Source organism: Neofelis nebulosa, chromosome 1, assembly GCF_028018385.1.
Source record: "Neofelis nebulosa isolate mNeoNeb1 chromosome 1, mNeoNeb1.pri, whole genome shotgun sequence".
Lineage (NCBI taxonomy): Eukaryota > Metazoa > Chordata > Mammalia > Carnivora > Felidae > Neofelis > Neofelis nebulosa.
In genome coordinates this window covers 125392121-125414176 of record NC_080782.1, presented here as the reverse complement: position 1 = coordinate 125414176, position 22056 = coordinate 125392121, and the positions used below count along the sequence as shown (strand labels likewise).

General features: G+C 44.2%; 1 long non-coding RNA gene across 1 annotated transcript; it reads right to left on the bottom strand.

The window, feature by feature from the left end:
• Positions 1 to 1371: 1371 nt before the first annotated feature.
• Positions 1372 to 21098, bottom strand: LOC131503848 (uncharacterized). The gene is made up of 4 exons (XR_009257665.1): positions 20965 to 21098; positions 14512 to 14551; positions 12157 to 12200; positions 1372 to 1638 (listed from the first exon to the last, which is right to left on the bottom strand). It is a non-coding gene; the product is annotated as an uncharacterized LOC131503848 (long non-coding RNA).
• Between the last annotated feature and the right edge of the window lie 958 nt (positions 21099 to 22056).

Here is a 22056-nt window from a genome sequence, read left to right as displayed (position 1 = left end):
ATATATTTGAATATTTTCTTCCTGTACCCCAGTGTATTCCTGGGGCTGCTTGCACCATCCTGGCTACCTTCCTACGTGGCTTGAACTAGTCATCCACAGGGAGTTCTGTTATTGTGTAAAGGCACAGAAAAGTGCCAAATTGTCTCAAGGGTCACTGGGTCAGTTTGTAGACCTTTGGTTTAGGTGCCAATTCCTTGTTTTATTTAGCAATTGAGGGTAGGGTGGGGGTGGTGACTATGTATGTGACATGATGTGAAGCAAGCTGGTTTGCCTGGGAAGAGCCCTGTGACCCATTCTTTAGGGGAAAGGGGAATCTGTGAGCATGATAGTTGCTGGGGGGTTCATGAACACCTGTCTTCCACCATAGAATAACAAACTGCTACTGAGCGTGGCAAAGTACAAAGGCAACTCTACAGAGGCTGCGATTCAGACCACCATGTATGTGTGTTCTCCCCAGCTTTGTGTGGCTTCCAAGAAGGAAGTTTGGTCTGCCTTGGGCTGTTGTATATGTATATGTTGTGTACGTGTGTATGGTGCTTGCCCACTTCTCTCTCATTCCATTTAGAGCATGACTCCCTGGCTTGAGCTTGGGAGGTAGTTCTCAGGATTACAGGCAGTCAACAGAATGCCAGGACCCAGAGCCCTGGAGAACAGCACCTGTGTTTGAGTGGTCAAATCTATAGGTAGCTTAATGAGAAGTAGTAAATGAGTCTCTGAACTCAAATGAAATTCTTCCCTGTACACATACTCTGCTCTTGGATATACTCCCAGTGGCCAAAGAGGCTTTACCTTAATTAATGCATTTGTGGTTCTTTGATACTGTTCTCTTACCCTAGGACATAATTTTGTTTTTGTTTTTTTAACTTTTTAAAAAATATTTATTTATTTTGAGAGAGAAAAAGAGAGTGTGAGCGAGGGAGGGGCAGAGAGAGAGAGATAGAGAGAGAGAGAGAGAGAATCCCAAGCAAGCTCCACACCATCAGCACAGAGCCCAATGCCGGACTTGATTCCACAAACAGCAAGATCATGACCTGGGCCAAAATCAAGAGTCAGATGCTCAACTGACTGAGCCACCCAGGTGCTCCAGTTTTTGTTCTTTTGGTTTTTTTCCTAAAGTTTATTTATGTAGTTGGGCGGGCAGGAGGGGGGGGGGTGGAGAGACAGAGAGAAAGAAAGAGAATCCCAAGCAAGCTCTTTGCTGCCATTGCAGAGCCCCCGACATGGGGCTTAATCTCAGGAACTGTGAGATCATGACCTGATCCGAAGGAAATCAAGAGTCAGATGCTTAACCAACTGAGCCACCCAGGTGATCCAGGGCACCGTTTTGTGTGAAGAGCATCATTTAACTGAGTTAGAGTAACTGCATTTCAATGAGCAGATAAGGTGTTACTAAGAACTGGACACATTTCAGTGCATCCAGTACACTGAAATACCAGACACATTTCAAAAATCAAGTGACTTAATAATTAGTTATTAAAGTTGGAAATGGGTTCCTCACATTCCTTTGTCCAAGTAATTTTCTTACCCTTCCTTGGAGACTTTTTACATTTTCAGCTTTCTTCCATTGCCTCAGGTATTTGAGTGCTGGTCTTCTATACTGTCGAAGGCCAGGAAGGGTAGAACACTGTTTAGAGACTTCTGCAGAGGAGAGACAGAGGGCATACTTCTTGCATTCAGGGACATTAACAACCATGTGTATATCTCTATAGGTATATTCATAGGCATATTTGAAAATACTTTATTACGAATTTCATTGTTTTTCTCTTCATTTTATACTATTGAAAATCTCTAGGCTGGAAACATCCTTTTTTCCATCCCTTTGCCTTTTCCCTGTCATCATGTGTGCTTACCATTTTCATATTCTGCTTTTTGTGTTTATCTTGTCTAAAGAGATCTGCTTCTCAACCTGGTCCCATGTACTTGTCTTTTTTTTTTTTTTTTTTTTTTTTACATTTATTTATTTTTGATAGAGACAGAGACAGAGCACAAGTGGGGGAGGGGCAGAGAGAGAAGGAGACACAGAATCTGAAGCAGGCTCCAGGGTTCGAGCTGTCAGCACAGAGCTTGATGCGGGGCTCGAACTCACAAACTGCGAGATCATGACTTAAGCCAAAGTCAGACACTTAACTGAGCCACCGAGGTGCCCCTATACTTGTCATTTTTGATGACTGTCTATACAATCTTATTCTTTCTTGAGATTCACAGAATCCTCTGTGCTCCCACTTTTTAGCAGGATATGGGGAGAGATTTGCTGCATTTCTAAAATATCTTTGAAAACAAGCTGTATTTCATAACCAACGCCAACATTTACTCTTCCTCATGTTGAAGGTACATACAGGAAGCCACTGGGCACACCAACGTGTTGAATACTCTTCTCTGAAGTCCATGTCTGTGGTTCTGGCTGGACTACTTGAGAAATCTCAGCAAGAGATCTCACACACCAAACTGGGGGAAATTAAGCTGACAAACTGCTTGATATTTCCAAAGAGTCATTTAAGTTCTGTCTATTACTGCAGTGTTCAAAATGGAGACATAGTTCAGTGCTGTGATTAAAGTGACTTTCACTGTTAGCCTCTTTGTTCTCGTAAGATATAGTAGTGAGCTATGGCCAGTTTATCATGTGGGAGTGTAATGGTTAGCTAAAGCTATTTTTCTCCAAAGGGCCAGTTTTTTTTTGTTTTTTTTTTTTTTTAGTTTTTCTTCAAAACTTCAGCTTTAGCAAGAAGGAGCCATAAATTCTGTGACATAGCTGCCTCCTTATCTGTCTTGGGAGTTATAGACTGCACACATAAGACAATTCATGTACCTCTGCATAATGAGGTAAGTTTTATAAATCATAAATCTTCACTTAACATGCAGCTGGTGTTGGATGCCAGGTTTAGAAAAACTGATGTAGTTGCCAAGTTCATGAATGTCATAAATCATTCATGCGAAGGTGGCCCAGAATCATGCTGTCCTCTGAGGGAGAGCAATTTCAAGGTGGTTGTTAAACACAAAAATGTGAGTCTCGATGATTGTTTTTCAAAATCAAATGCACTTTTTATTTGAAGGGTAAAACCAGATTTTTTTTCTTTTTTTAGTTGAAGTCACTTTTTTAAGATCCCCCCGTCACTCTCAAACAATGTGTCAATAATATCTTTTCTCCCCTGATTCCTGAATTCTATCAGAAATACATTGCAAAATATATAACCTGTACATTTGCAATTCAGATCTTTAATGTGCTGAAAATGAGCTTCAGATGTTTCAATAAATCTTCAGACACATTATTAGGAAAAAAACTCTCTCAAGTTTTGAGGGGTGTTTTCTTCTTGTGCCATATTTCAAATGAAGCTACCATGGATTGCAGGCAAGCATAGCCCTCTTTGACACTGTCTTTATCGTGAAGGACAAAGGTGGGGAAGGAGTAGTGCCTAAAGAGAAGTGGCCTAACAGTGACCCCCAAGACAGAAAGCTTGAAGCTGTGCAGTATGATGGGCCCCTCTAAGTTCCCAGGCTTTATCCAGACTCCTGGAATATGGATACTAAGATAAAGTGTTTGTAAAAGTTGCTCGTGTGGTAGATGAAGGCTATGAGGTTAGAGATTAATGAGGAAGGAAAACATGCTAGTAATTTTGGTGACATGTCCTCAGAGAGACAAATGAAGTTTGGTCTCAGGCTGTTAGGTTCTCTAAGGGTAGTTAAATGTCCATATCCCTTTGTGTAGTATCCAGCATAGGGCCATATACCAGATGACACATGACTTTGTGTATCTCAGAAGTCCTTTTGGGGTGAATATGTTAATAGCTGCTCCTCCTGTGTCCATCATGTGGGTAGCCTACCCTTGGTTAAAGATTGTAGGATCCATTTCTAGGTAGAACATCTTTTTCACTGAATGCAGTTGAATTTTGTTCTTTGTTATGATAATCCCACTTAGCTCTGTGAGTCCCAACTCACAGGCTTAGAATATAGGTCCTAACCTACTAGTGAATTTGCAAAATCACTTATGTGATCTTTATAACTTCATTAGTCTTGTGAAAATATTGGGGGGCTCATTCTTCCAAGTTCTTTTTCATCCCTTCTCACCGGTCCCCACTGCAAGCTCCTGATTTCTTTATTCCTCCATGCCTTGTGTGTACTACCCAGAGTGCTCTTCTTTTCCTTACCAAAATGTTGAGCTCCTACTCCTCCTGTAAAACCCACTTAAATCTCAGCTTCTCTGTAAAGCCCTCTCTGGCTTCCTGAAGCGTAGGTTGTCACTTGATCCTGCTAGATTTACCCAGCTCTGCTGTGACACACACAAGGGACAGCATGTCCATCCTTCCACTAGATTGTGAGCATCTCAAGGATGAGAACAGAGTAATGTTAATCTAGGTATTACTGGTGCTCTCCATATCTGATACAAAGTGGAAACTCAGTGACTAAATCTCATATTTTTTTTATTACCCGAGCACTAACAGCCTTGGGAGAACACAAAGCTTTTTTAAGTTACATTTCATCATAATTTATGGATGCTAGGACTAACTCATAAAGCATTTACTTGAGTCCCCTATAGGAATGCCTAAGGGTAGAGAGTGACAGAGGCAAGGAGAAACTTCCTGCATTCTCAACATGCCGTGGGATTTTCTGTAGATTCTGGGCAGATCAAGTCCTGTTCTTTATTCCTGCATAATACATCTAGGACTTTTATGTCTTTTGTCTTTTCTTCGCAATCATTCTAATCTAGGTGTCATCCCTTCACACTTGAACTGCAACGTTTATAGCAGGTATGACTCTCAGTTTATAAATTCCTGTGTGGGGGAAGTATCACATTTATTTATAATCTTAAATAAAGATACACTCCAGTTTTATGCTCCTATCCCACCTTAATGGTGGGAAATTTAACCTCACCTATTTCTCATCTTCAGGTTTGAATTGTGGTTCCAGGATCTTATATTTTGCCATCAGACTAGAGAGGGTTCTGAGTTGCTGGTTATTCCTGACACATCTGTTGTCCCATCATTTGGACCTTCCCTTCAGGTCCAGGGAATGAGTGTCTGCTCTTCATCATTGACTCACAGGATTCTTGTAAGGCTGTGAATCCTGCTGTCTAGAGTCCTGTCTCCCAGTTGCTTCATGTGGCCCATCTTCTCAAGGGTCATGCTCCCTGCTCAGGTGCTTCCAGGGAGCAAGACTTAGGGTCTTAGGTCCCTTCCAGGTCCTACAAACTCATCTTCATCTGCAACCCAGGAGAATCTTTTTCTAATCTGCTTGGAGCACTTCCCTGCATCATGCTGCTCTGAGGCCAGTTTCTTCAAGCTCTTGCTTCTATCTTACTCTTTTACGGGAATCTTAATGGTTTTATAAATCCCAAACCCATATCACTGCAACCAAAACTTTCATCTCTTTTTCTTTAATTTCAGTGGGAGGTTAAGGGAAATGTCTGTCATCCAGTTCTTTAAGCAATAGAAAAAAAACTAAAAGTTATCAAATTCTGCCATATGCTGATCTGAAACTGGGTTCCTTGCCTTTTTTCCCCCTCTTCTCCATTCAAATTATTTTGCACATTCCAATCACCAGAGTTGTTCTAAAACTTCTGCCCCAAAACTCTAGTGGTGTCTCATTATCTCCAGAATAAAAGCAAAGCTCCAACCACTTTATTCTACCATTAGGGCTTCTCATGATTTTCTTCACCTTTCAAATCTGACTTCCCATTACTACTCTGTCAGAAACCCCTGGTCTAACCCTGTCCCTCTATCCCCGTGCCTCCCATCCCTCCTTCAACACACACATGCTTTCCCACCTCCTCACCACACCTGACTTTGATGTCAGACCCAGATCAAGTGCCAGCTCCTTCAGAGAGCTTGGGGATTATCAAGTGATCTAGTTCCATAGTGATTCTACAGCCATCTAGTTTTCCATAAAGCCTCGTTTTTTCCTTCTATATCCATTTGGTACTTGAGGTTATGGTTCATCTTCTGGTGCATGTTTATGCCTTCCTCATCTAGATTTATGAGCCTCTTAAGTATAGAGACCTCTACTTTCCTGTATCCCGAGCCACCATGAAGCTCTTCATAGTGTAGAGTGCTTACTAAATGCTGATTAGTGACGATGATGGCAAGGACATGGGACCCTTACTGAGCATACCAAACCCTGCCATATAGTGAGAAGCAGGAAAAGGAAGGGAAATGGTGGGGGTGGGGGGAGCAGGCTTCACTACTACCATGGAAACATGAATGTTTAATTGCTTTGTACCATGAAGGAGTAGCCTCCATGTCCTGCCTCTAGCACAAGAAACATGCACCCTAGCAGTGATGAACAAATTCCAGTATTAGAGTGAATAGGCCAGAACTCCTCTGGGTGATGGGCACACTGGTTTTGCTCTCCTTTGGCATTACTATAGGCTGCCTTGCCTGGCCCTCCACAATAGGGTTCTCTGTTGTGAGTGCAAACTAGCCAAACTCTCTTGAACAAACCAACCTCCCTGACACCTGCTCAGAGTAATTCTCCGCCCACCAAGCTGTGGTTAATAAACATGAATGGCTGCCATCCGCTTCACTTTGGCTAATGCTGTCAGGGTGTCTTCACACAGATAGACCGATGAACCTGGCAGCTCCAACTCCTACTCTGGGGACAGAGAAATGAAGCCAAGAACCCTTCTGCCTCAGCCTTTGGGGCTCCATGGGTATTTCACTTGCTCCCTGACACCAGTCTCCTGTGATCCCATGTAGGCCCTTTCTGGCCTCCATTCATGTTGATCCAGAGGTAGGGAATGGGCAGACAGGATTCCAGCAGCATCTGGGTGGTTGGACTAGATAACCTTTAAAGTTCCTTCCAGTCCTTTGAATCTTTTATCCTATAATTTTCACCTGCTTTGTTCTGAATCAACACTGAAAATCCCCAGCTTCCTGCTGATCTCTTCAGTCTTCTTACTTGGCCCCTTTCCCGCTGCTTCATAGAAAGACCCAGTCTAGCCACACAGGCCTTCTTTCAGTTCCTTGAATGTGTAGCTTCTGCCTTCCCATTTGCCCTTTCTTCTCCTAGGTCTCTCTTCTCCCCACCAGCCATCTGTCTAACCCTACTCAGCTTCCAGGACCCATTTGAAATGTCACTGGTGTAGGCAAGCTTCTCAAACCCCCACTAGATTAGGTTCCTAATGCTCAGGCCAGTCCCATGTATTATCTTACACAGCACCTCATACACTTTTATTCATTCATTAACCTACTTTTTAGTAAATAGTTGTTTAGTGTTTATTTTCTCTGGCATTTTGAAAGCTCCATGTCTGTGCAGGGAATGTGTCTTTTCTGTTCAAAATTGTATTACCAGAACCTAGCTCAATGTCTAACATCTAGTAACTGTTCAGTAAAACATTTGTTGACTGGCGGATTCTGCTTCCCATCTCAATCATGCATTACCCCTGCTGTTCATGTATTTGTTTTCTGTTATTTATACATATTTATACATTTATGCGTGTGTGTTTAATGTTAGCTGTCTTAAGTTTTACTTCCCTGGAGGGCAGAGAATTCATGTATACAATTTTTGTATGTGGGTGTATGTGTATGTATCTCATCCACTGTGGACTCTTGGGGAAAATTGAGAAGATAAATGTTGTCATGGAAGAGGGTGTGAAGCTGTCATCATATCTTCTGACCTTTGTGTTATCCCTGAGGATGGGCAGGATGTGGGGCAGGACTGTGACAACACAGGAAATTTTAGGACACTGTTAAAAGTAGTTTCCCTCAGGGGTGCCTGGCTGGCTCAGTCGGTAGAGCATGTGACTCTTGATCTCAGAGTCATGAGTTCAAGCCCCACTTTGGGTGTAGAGCTTACTTAAAAAAAAGAAGAAGTAGAAGTAGTCTCCCTCAAAACTGTGGTACATACTGTGGAGTGACAGAAAGGAATAGGGGATGCTTGGGAAATTAAGAAGAAATGGAGAAGTAGGCAGAACTCGAGTCCATAGGCCTCCTTTTCCACAAAGACATTAAGAGTGCTGTTAAGTCAAAGAGAATTATTAGTTCTGACAATAGCTCCTCTTGTTATGACCCCTTTGGTGGTGTTTTTATTACTTTTTTTTTTTTTTTGAGAGTGAGGGGGAGAGAGAGAGAGCACAGTACAAGTGCAGGAGGGGAGAGAGAGAGAGGGAGAAAGAATCCCAAGCAGGCTCTGTGCTGCCAATGTGGGGCCCGATCTCAGGAACCATGAGATCATGACCTGATCCTAAATCAGGAGACAGACACTTAAAACAGAGCCTCCCAGGCACACTTATTATTTTTATAGTAAAGGTAAGGTTGAGGGTGGGGGAAAGGTGGAGGAACAGCTTTTACAATTGTAATTGGAACAATGACAAGTAGGACTCATAAGGTATAATCATAAAAGAAACTTTGTTTTTGGTTCCCACTGTTACTTTAAAACTGCTCTGCATTGATGGTCCTAATTCCACTTCTGAACAAATGCTTTTCTTGCAGGTAATCAGGAAGCCCTATAGTGACTTTATGCAGTAAAACATGATCTAGTTACGTACTTAACATGTTCAGCCCAGGTACTGTCAGTGTTTGCAGATTTCTTCAAGATTAAGTTATTTGTGCTCCCCAATCTGGGGCTTGATGACAGTGAAGAGAGGAAGTATGGTCCTTGTTACTTCCCTGAAATTTCTGAGCCATTCAGGACTACAGCAAGAAAGTAAGAGGTGGCAAGAAATTTTGTACTTATTTCATGTTGTTGAAGCTGGCTTTTTTTTAAAGCCAGGAGGGGCCAAAGGTGTTTTTTTTTAATATGAAATTTATTGTCAAATTGGTTTCCATACAACACCCCGTGCTCATCCCAACAGGTGTAGGAGGGGCCAAAGTTTAAATCAGGCATTTTCTTGGGGTACTCTTGTGGGTTCTTCAGAGATCTGAAGTCCCCTCCACACATATGCACATACACGCTTGACCTGGACAAGTATGCGACACTGCTTTTTTTTTTACACTGTCCTCTCTCAGTTGCTTTCTTCCTCTATAGCCCCTAATAATTCAACATTCCATTTCCAGTTTTTACATGAGAAACAGGTTCTTTGCTCACTCAAGCCCTGTGACTATGGGCAGATCCCAGCATGACAAAGCAGCTGCCAGCCCATATAGTGGTCCCTGTATTTCTTGGGCTGGAGTCAGAAATTAGTCCATTCTGCCCCTCTAATTGACAGAGACACATAGCAAGCTCTCTGAGGGGTCCCCTTGAGGCCCTTCTCATTAGGCTTGTGGTGAAATGCAGGTACCCCTCTTTCTTTGGAGAGGAGTACCCACAGGACACCAAAATTTCTCACCAAATACATCTTTTTCAAAAACTTTCTTTTGGGGTGCCTGGGTAGCTCAGTTGGTTAAGCGTCTGACTCTTGATTTAGGCTCAGGTCATGATCTCATGATTCGTGAGATCAAGCCCCACGTTGGGCTCTGTGCTGACAGCGAGGGGCCTGCTTAGGAATCTCTCTCCACCTCTCTTTCTCTAACCCCTCCCTTATTAACAAACTTGCTCTTTCGTGATTGCACACTCTCTCTAAATAAATAAACATTTAAAAAAAAAAAAACACTTTCTCTTAATATCCAACAACTTTTTTTACCCTTGATTTGGGTGAAGGTTTTAGAGTTTCGTAACTGCCTTTCAACTGTTTTGTATGAAAATTTATAGAATTTGCCAGAATCTTTGCTGGCACTTCACTTTACTATGACATGGATACTGCAGAGTAGAGTCTCTGTTGAAACTTGCAAATACATAATACCATGTAGGGATATCAAGAACCAAGTGCATAATTTCTTTCTTTTTTCCCCCTTCTCTTTCTTTCTTTCTCCCTTCCTTCCTTCCTTCCTTCCTTCCTTCCTTCCTTCCTTCCTTCCTTCCTTCCTTCCTTCCTTCCTTTCTTTCTTTCTTTCTTTCTTTCTTTCTTTCTTTCTTTCTTTCTTTCTTTCTTTCTTTCTTTCTTTCTGATAGGCTCCACACTCAATGTGGAACCCAATTGAGGGCTTGAACTCACAACCTTAAGATCAAGACCTGAACTGAAATCAAAAGCTGGACGCTCAACAGACTGGGCCACCCAGGTGCCCCAAGAACCAAGTAATTAATTTTTGAGTAATGGTAGGTAATATCGTTTTCTCTTTCTGTCTTCTGTTAAGGAAGCTTAATTGTCCTTATCTGTAAGATGGACTCCCATCAGGGCACCTGGGTGGCTCAGTCAGTTAGGCATCCATCTCTTGATTTTGGCTCAGGTTATGATCCCAGTGTCATGGGATCAAGACCTCTATCAGGCTCTGTGCTGAGCGTGGAGCCTGCTTGGGATTCATTCTCTCTCTCTCTCCCTGTCCTCCCACCGCTGCCCCTCTCCCCGACTCATGCTCATTCTCTCAAAATAAATAAATAAAACTTAAAAAAATAATAAAATAAAATGGACCCCCATCTTTTCCCTACCTCACAGTAAGATAGATAAACTAGAAATTGTGAGGATAAAAGATGACTCTGGATAGATCACAGGCCCCGGGGAATAGTTAAATAATCTGCAGAAGCAGCATTTTTCATACACAAGGCAAGTAGAGATGAAGGGCTTGATGGAAAGAAGAAAAGAAAATGCCCAATTTCATCGGTGTTTTTGTCAACTCCATCCTAACCCCTCCCACCCCCCCTTGGTTTGGAGCTGTCTTCTTGTTCGATGCAGGTCCCTGTTATAGCCGCAAAGCAATGCTTCTCAGAGCAGAGGCAGCTCCTATTAGATCAATATTCCTTGGCTCTGTGTTTTCCAGCTGTATTTGTTGTCTGTGTCTGTGGGTTTAAGTTTGGAAGGGTAGATGTCATCACTTTTGATAAAATGGCTGAATATCTGTATTCTATCATGATGAAAAGACATCTTGGTCTCCTGGTTCAGAGCCAGAGCCTGTCTTGCAAGGAATTCAAAGGCTGCACCCCGAGCTGCTGGCAAGCCAGCAGATGGAGTCACAGACCTTTTCTGTGTGCCTCTGTGTCCACCTGGGCTGGTATGCCCAGTGATGCTGGATCCACTGGGACAGTGAAATGAATACAAATGATTGCACCCTATTGCTATAACCATTTGTCTGCAGAGGAATTTAGTAAAATATAATCCTGGGAAAGTTGTTTTCATGTGCCTCTCTGGAATTACTGCAGAAGCAGTTGTAAGGAGTGAGTGCTTGTATGCTTGAGACAACTGCAGGGCATAAGTGAAGGAAAGATGTAGAAATGTCAGAATCAAGTCCTGGGCAGTGGGGGAATATGTCACAGTCCTCTCATCCTGGAAAACCTTGGGGAAGATAAAGGAATACAACCAGTAGTTCTTGGAAGGAAAGAGAAGCCTTCAAAGGAGAGTTTCAACAACGAAACTGAATTACTGTCTGCCTGACTTACTCATCTCTGAGTGAACTGCCAGCACCTGAGTCCCTCTTATTAAAATCTGTAGATTGCTAAGGAAATTTACTTTGGGGCCAGTAGTAGCATTTAAGCTTCCCTGAGATTACTTCTTTACTTTTCTAGGAACCCACCACACAGCTGTGTGTGTGATAGCTCTTAATAAATACAAGAGGCATGAATGGCATTCTCATTGAGAACTCTTTTCTGCCCCTATAGGGCTCCATCTGTGAAATGGAGGGTCCTCCCCATCTCCTCCCAAATGAATGGAAAGGGGCTCCAAAATGGAGGGTGGCCAGTGGATGGATTCCTACTCTCAAGGGCAGGGCTAGTGATACTTCCTGCTGAATTCCTCTGTCTGAATAACCCAAATCCAGAAGTAGTGGTAGACTGGGGAACTAAGCAGGATAGCCTCAATAACCCAATGCCTAATCCTACCTAGAGGACTACCTAGAGGGAAGGGGGCATCCTACTTGGTCCTTTGCTCAATCCTTAGGTGAAGGGAGTCAGAAGTGCTTGGGTCCTGAGCTGCAGAGCAGGAGGCAATCTGTTCTTCATTGGGAATCCAGAGGTGTCTGGCAAGTTGGCCACAGGCCTCCCTGGAGCCCAGAGCTCTTTGAAGAGAAGAAAAGGTTTTAAGAACAAGGAAGCTTCTGCTCTTGATGAGAAAGTCTGAAGGGAAGAAAATGAGACTAACAAAGGCTGAAGAGAACTGTCTGTGACTGAAGAGAATATTAATGGCTCTGCTTGGGAGCTTCAAAGACTAAGTTAGATAGGATGGCACACAGATGCTTCTGCTGTCACCTACAGAATACTTACCAAGGACTAAGGCTTGCAGACAATCACAGGACAGGAAACAGCACCTGCTGACAAAAGAAGCTGTTGGGAGATCCTAGGCCTGGCTCAGCCCGTCAAGATTTAACTTCTTTCTTCTGCGTCAGTCCATAGATGGGGTTCCAGAAGAACTTAGGTGCAAGGGAAATGGCTCTTCTGGAACAAATCTGGCTAACTCTTGTCTCTTTTCCCTGTTTACAGAATGGTAGCTGCTATGGACTGGATTGTATTCCCCTAAAATTCAGATGATTAAAGCCCTAACCCCCCATGTGATGGTATTTGGGGAAGGGCCTTTGAGAGGTATTTAGGTTTAGATGGTGTTGTTTAGAGGTTATGAGGGTGGGGCTCTCATGATGGAATGAGTGCCCTTATAAGAAGAGACATCAGAGGGCTTGTTGTTTAACTCACCTCCCCAGGCCCCTTGTGAGCACACACCAAGAAGGTGGACATGTGCAAACCAGGAAGAAAGCCCTTGTAAGAACTTAGCCACACTGATACCCTGACCTCAGATTTCCAGCCTCCAGAACTATGAGAAAATAAATTGAAGCCACACACTCTATGATAATTTGTGATGTCAGCCAGAGCTGACTAATACAGGAGCCCTGGTGGATACTGTCAGTACTCCTGCCAGAATGCATCTTTACCACATCAGAGTATCATGTCTCCAGCTGCTGTATTGGGTTCTAAGTAGCTCACAGATGCCCCCTTCTCAAGAAAATTGCTTGGTGGATGGGAGACCCTATCTGTACTTCCCTATCGCTTTCACCCCCTTCACCTCAAGGAAGGATCAATTCTTTGGTGTTATTTATGTTCTTGAGCTCCCCTGTGGGATCAGGCAGAAGCCAAACAAAGCTGCAACCACATTCTTCTTTCCTGCCATCTCCTGCTTTTTTCATTCTTTCTCCTAAGGGCACACCTCAATAAATCATATTACCTGAATCCTCTCTTGAGCTCTGCTTCTAGGGAACCAAACTTAAGACAGCACCTCTCCCAAGTGGTAGAGTATTGAGTAACCCAAATAACTTTGTGATTTTAGTGATGATGATTAATGCCCAATGATTATGAACATTGGGAACAATACCCTCTATTCCTCTGTCCAAAAAGTATAGATGAGTAGAGGTCCGCTGAGAGAAGATGAGGATGTGTTCTAGCAATAGGTGGCTTCTTCAGCAGGCATCTGGCAGACAGTGGTGCCAGCAAGGATTTAAGTAGCCTTGTTAGCTCAGAACCACAGGCTGAGGTTCCACGCATTTAACCAATTATGGAAGCATCTTGATTGCAAGAACCCTGGAGCCATGACTAGACAGCTAGTCAATTGTGCAGGTCTGTGCTCTGTTTGGGAGCTGGCCAGGCTTCACCTCCCCAGAGCAGGGTCCAGAATCATCTGAAAGGAGAAGCTCAGCACCTGCCCAGGAACTGCCTGCTGTTGTGGGGGCTTTAGGTGCTCGGGTTCTGGTACATTTCACTCAATCTGTTGGCTTCTCCTTGTTGCTATTTTGTGCTTGGGAGATTCTTTTTCACTCTTTTTTGGTAATTGTTCTCTTTGGTTTCCCTCTTTCTTCCTTCTGTACTCCCTGCTTTCTTCTCCAAGTCCAGGCTTCATCATCAGAGTCTGTGAGATTTGGGACTGGCTCCCTCTTGCGAGAATAAGGGTGAATTCTTAGATTCTTCCAAGGAAGCCTCTACAAAACAGTTATTTAACTGCTTCTGGTAACCCCTTAGAACTTAACTTCCTTCACATTAACAGAGAGGATAGGAAGGGATGGAGTTGGCAAAGGAGCAGCGAACTCTCTGACATATCACTGAGTCCTGGTGTGCCATATCTTGACCCATCTACATTGATAGTGGCCAAAGGAAAATGTGAGAGCACAGTAAATCCTTCTCTCCAGATATTCCCACTGATTTAGGGACATGCCTCAAATACTGAGTTGACTCAGTATTTTTAGAATGAAAGTGGCTCCTCATTCTTGTTCTCAAGAGATCTGGGATCTTGTGTTTAGATATGGAGGTAAAGGGGGCAATTTTTGACAACTCTCATCCATTTCCATAACTTTTCTCCTAATATATTTTGTGAGAGGGAATAAAACCGAGGTAGTTAGGGACCCAATAACAGATGAGTGAAAGGCAGCTATCTGCCTTTTTCCCAAACATCTCCAGCAAAGAGTAGACTTGCTTCAGGAAGACTAAATCCATGAGTTTAAATGGTGCATCAAGGTGTAGACTACTTCCATCACTTAGCTTTGCTTACTCCTGCATAGCTTTACTCTTAGGCAGGTTCTCTACATGTGGCAGCCATATGGCCACCAGCAGCCCCAAAACAGTGCTATCCTTAGAACTCACCATTCTAGAGGGAGAAAGCATGTATCATTTCCCATAGCTCCTGCAAAAACACAGAAAAGACTATGATTAGTGTGGTCTGGGTCGTATATCCTTCTCTGAACCAGTTGCTGCAAAGTAATTTTTTTTTTTGGCTGCAAAGTAATTTAATGGGCTAGGTGTGGATTGTGTCCTTACCCCTGGAGTTGTAGGAAGCGTCTTGTCCCTCCAGAATAATGTGGTCTTAGAATAACTAGGGAATGGGAGAGACTGATTCCCTAAGGAAGTGATGCTTGGGAATCTGTGCCCATTACAGTGTGTATTGTCCATTCTCCTTTTAACTGTAGAGTACATCTAGCTCATTCAAATGAAATTTCTTATGAAACACAGATTATGGATTCAGCAGTCAGTTGTGAACAGCACTTTGTAGACTCAGGTGTGAAGAAAGGCAAGCTCAGATTGAAGAAAGGCTCCCGTCAGTCTAGCTGGTTTGAGGAGCCTCTGACCACAGTATCCAGGGAATCAGCTGGGAGTGTCAGAAAAACCACAAGGAAGAGGTAATCTTATCTTGAATCCAAGGGCTGTGCCAGGAGGAGCAGGCTGGAACATAGTGGCACTGAGTTATATCTGTGGAATAGATCCTCTGAGAATTGTAGGTCAAAGAAAAAGCTGGGAGAAAGAAGAACCAAGAGCTGAAGCACATTCCTGTGTTAAGCAAGAGTTCCGCCCGTGACCAAGTCATGTTCCCATAATTTGCCAGATTATACACAGCTAATATTCTAGGATTTTCCCATCCTGTAATTAAAATTGTTTTGTTGTCTTTATTCTGAACAGCTGATAAAATGTATGACTTTCAAATAACTCAAGATGGAGGACAAGGCAGCTACGAGGTGGCAATGACTGGTGGGTGCTGGCTGGTCTCAGGTTCAGAGTCTTCAGAAACAGGCAGTGTTTCCTTGAGAGTGGCTTTTAGACTTTTTGACATTTTAGTAAATTGTCACAATTATAGACAAATGTCAAAGAAAGGTTCCACAATTGGGGCTTTTTAAGGAACATTTTCTTGGATATGAATGGACTTTGGGAGATGTGTGTGGACTTACCCTTCCTCCCATCCTCCCTCCCACATCTTCATGCACTACTTTTGTGGCTGGTAGACAGGCAGACATCAGTGTATACTCCAGGGAAACATGTGGGCTCTCATACCAGGAGTTAGCATTCAGTGACGTGGCTGAGGCACAATGTGGAAATTAAAAGATAAAAACATGAGATATGTGATGGGGGCTGTAGTTTGGAATAAATGGGTTCAGGCCCTCTGCCCAGTCAGCCTAACATTTCTGGCAGCTGCTGCATTCAATAGACGACTCCATTAACATCTCCTTGTAGGGAGGGAGTGAGGGAGAGAGAGGGAGAGTTGAATGTGTATGTGTGTTGGGAGAAATGTAAAAAGCTTGGAGCTTTCCTCCATGTCCCTTGGGGGAACTTGTGTGTTTCCCTTAGTCTGTGTGCCATCACAGGCTTTGACAGCTGAGGTAGAGCTGTAAAGGGTAGTAATATGGGTAAGGTAGAGTGAGGGCTCAAACGACTTGTCTTCTCATCCCCACAGCATAAGCAAGATGAGAAGGAATCTATCCTCTCTCACTGTAATGAAGAAATTGTAGGTCCTGGAATTCAGAGGATAAAAACAGGGATTTGGGGATCCCTCTGAGAGATTCTGTGACAAAGCTGGTAGTTGAGGAGAGGTGAGGGGAGAAAGAAAGTGAGTCTCAGGATTTAGAAGCTGGTTCCTGAGTGAGAAGAAACTGGTCCCCACTGTAGGAGGAGAGGAGGGACATATCTAAAGATGAAAACAAAGGAAGCAGACAGCCATCTTTTGCCTGAGGGCATTTGGGTTCACCGCTCTGAAGGCTAGAGAAGGGTGCATGCCTCTTACTGTGGCTTATGAATGAGATTCAGAACCTATCAGATAGTCCTGCCTGGGACTTCCTGAGTCCCTGGTACACAGAACACAGAGGGTAGTAACAAGTAACCACATTTCCACAGAGGGATTTTCAGTCTTAGCATTTTCCCACTCCAGCTTTTTAGCTGCTTGTCAGACCACATCAGGGCAGAATATTGAACCCAACCATATCACAGCTGCTGGAGATTTCCCCAGAGGAGAATGTGCTACAAGAGGGAACAAAGCAGCTCTGATCCAAGACTTTGCTTCTGGCATCCCTGAATGCCTTCACCAGCTCACCTCCTCTCAAAAGTCATTTCTGGAGCCAGAGCGAGGTATTTGGGGGTGCTGCACCCCCACAAATCCACAGAACTGAATGTGACCTGCCCAGAGACAAGGTCTCAGTCAGATCAAGGCCGTGCTTCTTGAATATGGGGGGGAGGCCACATTGGAGGGTATAGTGAACAGTTCCCTAGCTTAGAGGTCTAAAGTGCTGGGGTCAGGTCCTGATTCTACTTCATATAGCTGTGTGACCTTGGGCTATTATTTAGTTCTTTATTTTATTTTTTTAATGTTTATTTTTGAGACAGAGAGACAGAGTGCAAGTGAAGGAGGGGCAGAGAGAGAGGGAGACACAGAATCTGAAACAGTTCCAGGCTCTGTGCTGACAGTACAGAAACTGATGCGGGGCTCTAACTCATGGAATGTGAGATCATGACCTGAACCAGAGTTGGACGCTTAACTGACTGAGCCACCCAGGTGTCCCATTATTTGACATTATTTAAACTTCAGTGTTTTACTTCTAAAATGGGAATAATAACACCTTTATCAGAGGGCTATTATCAAAATCAGGTAATGTGCATAAAAGCACTTTGTAGGGGCACCTGGGTAGCTCAGTTGGTTAAGCCTCCTGACTCTTAATTTTGGCTCAGGTCATGATCTCAGGGTCTTGGGATCCAGCCCTACTTTGGGATCCACACTGGGCGTGGAGCCTACTTGAGATTTTCAATCTCTCTCTCTCTGTCTCTCTCTCTCCCCCTCCCTCCCTCCCCCCTCTGCCCCCCTCCTCTGCTCACACGTCCACTCTCTCTCTCTCTTAAAAAAAAAAAGCCCTTTGTAAAAGGCTAAATTGGTAGAAAGAATTACTTCCCTATTCCTTCATTCTGCCTTCCAAATCCAAAGGCGTCTCCTTGGAATGTGTGAAAGCTGTTGGGTTCAAGTTAAACACTGGAAAGATATTGTGTGGTGAGGGCAAGGAGAGATGAAGGGAGAGTAAAAGACGCAGTGAAGTGGTGTCTCCTGTAGTCATGGAGGATGTGACATGAACTTCTTACCCACACAGAGTGTGTAAACACCTCTTAAGTTTGTACCTTAAGTTTGTGGCATAATAAGAAACATATATTTGATCATTGTCCCCAATTCCTGACAAAGAGCTCCTAAAACCCTTGTAATTTCCTGACTGATGGGGGTTATAGCAGCATTTTTTGTTTCCGACACAGTGCTCCTAAATTGCTTGGAATTTCCAGAGTGACAGGAGCCTCTTTTGTTCTAATGAGGCAACTCTTAGTGGGACTTTAGATAGCTTCAGGATGGGGCTAGCCACCAGAAGGACTAAGCCTCAGTTAGAGGCCTAGAACTTTCATCCGTACTCCACCCAACCTCTGAAGAGGGAGGAGGAGCTGGAGATTGAGTAATCTATCATGCCTATGTAATGAAACCTCTATTAAAGCTCCTAAATGAAAAGGTTCAGAGAGCTTCCAGTTTGGTGAATGCACCCTTGTATCAGGAGGATGATGGACCCCAAATCCATGGGGACAGAAGCTCCTATGCTCAGGACCCTTCTGGACCTCACCCTGTGTACCTCTTCATCTGTCTGTTCATTGTATCCTTTATAATGTCCTCTGTTAATAAACCAGTAAAGGTAAGTAAAGTGCTTTCCTTAGTTCTGTGAGCTGTTATAGCAAAGTATTGCATCTGGAGAGGGGGCTGTAGGAACCCCCAATTTGTAACTGGTTGGTCAGAAGTAGAGGTGGCCAGAGATTTGTGATTGGCATTTGAAGTGGGGGCAGTCTTATGAGACTGAGCCCTTGTGAGATCTGAGGCTAACTCCAGGTAGTATCAGAATTAAGTTTAGGACAGTTGGCTGGTGTCCAGAGAGTTGGAGAACTGGTTGTTGGTGTAAGGAAAAACACTCCTTTGATGTTGGAATGTTCTGTCCGTAGAAACAGATCTTGGTCATAGTACTCCAGCTGGGAAGCCACTGGCTTGAAATACCTGAGGGTCTGATGCTTCTCTGGTAAAGAAGGGCAACCTGGGACACCAGAAGGTGGGAATCTTGGCATGCAGAGGGAGACACAGATTGTGAACCCCTTTGTTTGCTGTGACTCTTCAGGCCCAGCCATATATCCTGGTTCTATGATTTCACTCCCCTGTTAGTCATATAGCCCTATGTTCCCTTCCTGCTTCTGCAAAGAGAGGATGAGACGACCCCCCCCCCCCCTCTCTTGTTTGCAACAGGCCTTACTAGGATGCCTCACTTCAGAGCTATGGCTGGAGGGCTTGGGCTGTCATCACAGGATACTTGGCTTCCTAAGATAAAAAGAGCACCTAACATTTACTGAGGGATTACTATGCACCAAGCACAGTGCTACATGCTCTTCAGGGCTTATCTCACTAATATAATCCTCCAAACAACCCCACTGAAGTTGGTTCTATTTTCCCCATTGTGTAGATAAGGAAACTGAAGCACAGCGAGGCTGCATAGCTAGTAAATGGTAGAGCTAGTATTTGAATCCAGGCAGAGTGGCTTCAGAGCCACAGCTAGTAAGCAGATTTTGTAGGGCTTCTGAGGTAGGGCGGTAGGTGAAATTACTCTTCTAAGCCAGGGCTGTGGGCACGCGGGCAGTGTGCTCTACATATGTAGTCCAGAAGCATCTTTCGGGAGGCAAGCCAACCAATTTGATTTCAGAGTCTTCAGCTGTTTTGTGATGTTCCTTTAGGGGCTGCAAATGGGTGTGGCACGGAAAAGGCTCTACTGCCATGTAAGTCAATAAAGATGAGGTGCAGGGAGGGGGCATATGGCCCCCTTGAGATATTAGAGGAAAGAAACACCTTTGCCTTTTGTTGAATCCGGAGTCTCCCAAAATTACCTGAGCAGAGAACTCAATTGTTTTCTTTGCAAGATGCCTACTAATATACAGTGGACCACGGTTCCAGGACTACTGGTTTGGAAAATGCTCTCCTCAACTTCCCCTCCACCCCACTATCACTAAGTGCCCTTCAAGTAACAGCAGCACTTAGGATGGCAGCTAAGATTTCTGCAGAGAGCAAAGTGCTCAGTGGCCAGTCTGCTCAGATGGCAACCACATGATGCTAATTAAGCAAGGTCAGGCAGTTGCTGACGTTCCTAGGCATCATGAAGAAGCCATCCACCAGGGCTAGGTGGTTTATTTCTTGCTTACATTTTCCCTTGTAGTGACAAGTGACGCCCTCCGGCTCCCAAGCCTCCTCTTGTCTAGACCCTTTACATGTCAAATCTGGACTGTCAGAACAGCCGTCTGACCAGTCTCCCTGCCCAGCTGGCTCTCCCCTGAGGTCTATCCTGCACACCTGGCCAGATATGTCTTCTTTTTTTTTTTTTTTTTAATTTTTTTTTTCAACGTTTTTTATTTATTTTTGGGACAGAGAGAGACAGAGCATGAACGGGGGAGGGGCAGAGAGAGAGGGAGACACAGAATCGGAAACAGGCTCCAGGCTCCGAGCCATCAGCCCAGGGCCTGACGCGGGGCTCGAACTCACGGGCCGTGAGATCGTGACCTGGCTGAAGTCGGACGCTTAACTGACTGTGCCACCCAGGCGCCCCCAGATATGTCTTCTTAAAACACTGCTTCGAGCTTGCCACTCTCCTGTCCCAAATGTTTAATTCAGTTTTCAAGACTGTCCTGCATGGTCCTGATCTACCTTCATTGCTCCTTCCTCATGTCCTACATTCTAGATGAAGCTGAATCATTCTAAAGCCCCTCTGTGCTCTGTATATGATGCAGCCAGTGCTTGAAAAGCGCCTGCCCACCTCCCCTGTTTCCCTCTGTCAGAATCTTGTGTTCTCATTCATTCATTTTTCCATTCAAGAAGTATTTATTTCTGCCTCCTGTATGCCAGGCCCTCTGCTAGGATAAGACACAGTACCTTGATCTTAAGGAGCTAATAAAAATAGATAAATACACAGAGTGATGTGTGCTATGGTAGAGTGATGCTTAAGCTTTCACGGTGGGGCCGGGGAGGTGGGGGTGGGCACCTATCCCCCTGCCTGGGGCCCAGGGGGCAAGTCAAGGTAGGCTTCCTGGAGAAAGAGTGAAACTGTGAAAAGGTGTTAGTCATTTGAGGGCATGTGGTGTATGGCAGGAATTGGCCAAGGATGTGTCGGGTACCCAGATCTCTGCTGCAGGGCAAACCAGACTGGTTTGAGATTCTCCCTGTCCTCAGGGAGAATCTCAGGCTGATCCTGTTGAGCTGAGGTAGACAGGTAAAGGGAAAGCACTTACACTCTTCATGGGAGTGGGAACTCAGATTGGGAGGAGGAAAGGAGGACCGCGACTGATATACTCCCTGCATCCTGTAGGTTAGCGACCTCCTCCAGGTCCCAAGTCTCCTCTAAGAAATGAACTGCTACTGGAGCAGTTTGGTTGCCAGGGGCAACCCTGGAAGGCAGCCTCATTCCAAAGGCAGCCACTGAAGCCCCTTGCCCCGGGGCCTTATAGCCTGACTCTGGTAGACAGTGGTGGGTAGCTCATCTCAGCCAGTCCCCTCTGGGAGCATCGGCCAATGTGCTCAGGTAGGTTGGAGCCAGGGTGTGGAAGATAGCCCTTCCAGCCACTCAGCAGGATCCTGAGACAAGACTCACAAAACAGTAGATGGCATTTTAATCCACACAAATACTTAATATGAGTAACATAACCTGTTTCTGTGAGACATGGCCTAATTTACTTCAGGCCTCAGGCTTAATAACTTACCATTGACAACTTGCAGATGTGATGGCATGTGTGTGTATGTCTGCAGTGCTAATGAGATTGTAGAAGTGGTGAATTTCTCTTGCTCAGTGTTCCTACTCTCTTGAGCTTGCCCACCAATAAGTCTCTCCTTTTCCTGAGCTGGGACTTGTGATCTGGGAAAATGGGGCCAATGGAGGGGAGAAGGCAGAGAGATTGTAGGCTCCTTTGAAGAGAGACAGAGTGAGAGCTCCTGGTGCAAATGACATGTAATTCAGTGTAGCAAGGCACCCTGCTTCTTTCTCTGGTTCCTCCTGTTCTTCCTGCTTAAATTTCCTGCTGCTCTCCTCCCCACAATAAAGAAATCTTGTGCTATTAAACTCAAAGCACCTGGGTTTTAGTTTCTGTTTTGGGACTTGGGCAATGTATTTAATCATCCTGAGCCTCATTTTCTTCACCTGTAAAATGGAAACAGTAACACCTGCCCTACCCAATCACAGTGTTATTGTAAATATAAGATGAAGTGACATATTAGCAAGTGTTTTATAAACTGTAAGTAGCAATAATAGGAAGAAGAAGCAGCAGCGGCTTCCAGTTATTGAGCATTACTGTACCAATTGCTGTCTCTTTATTCATATGATCTCCTTT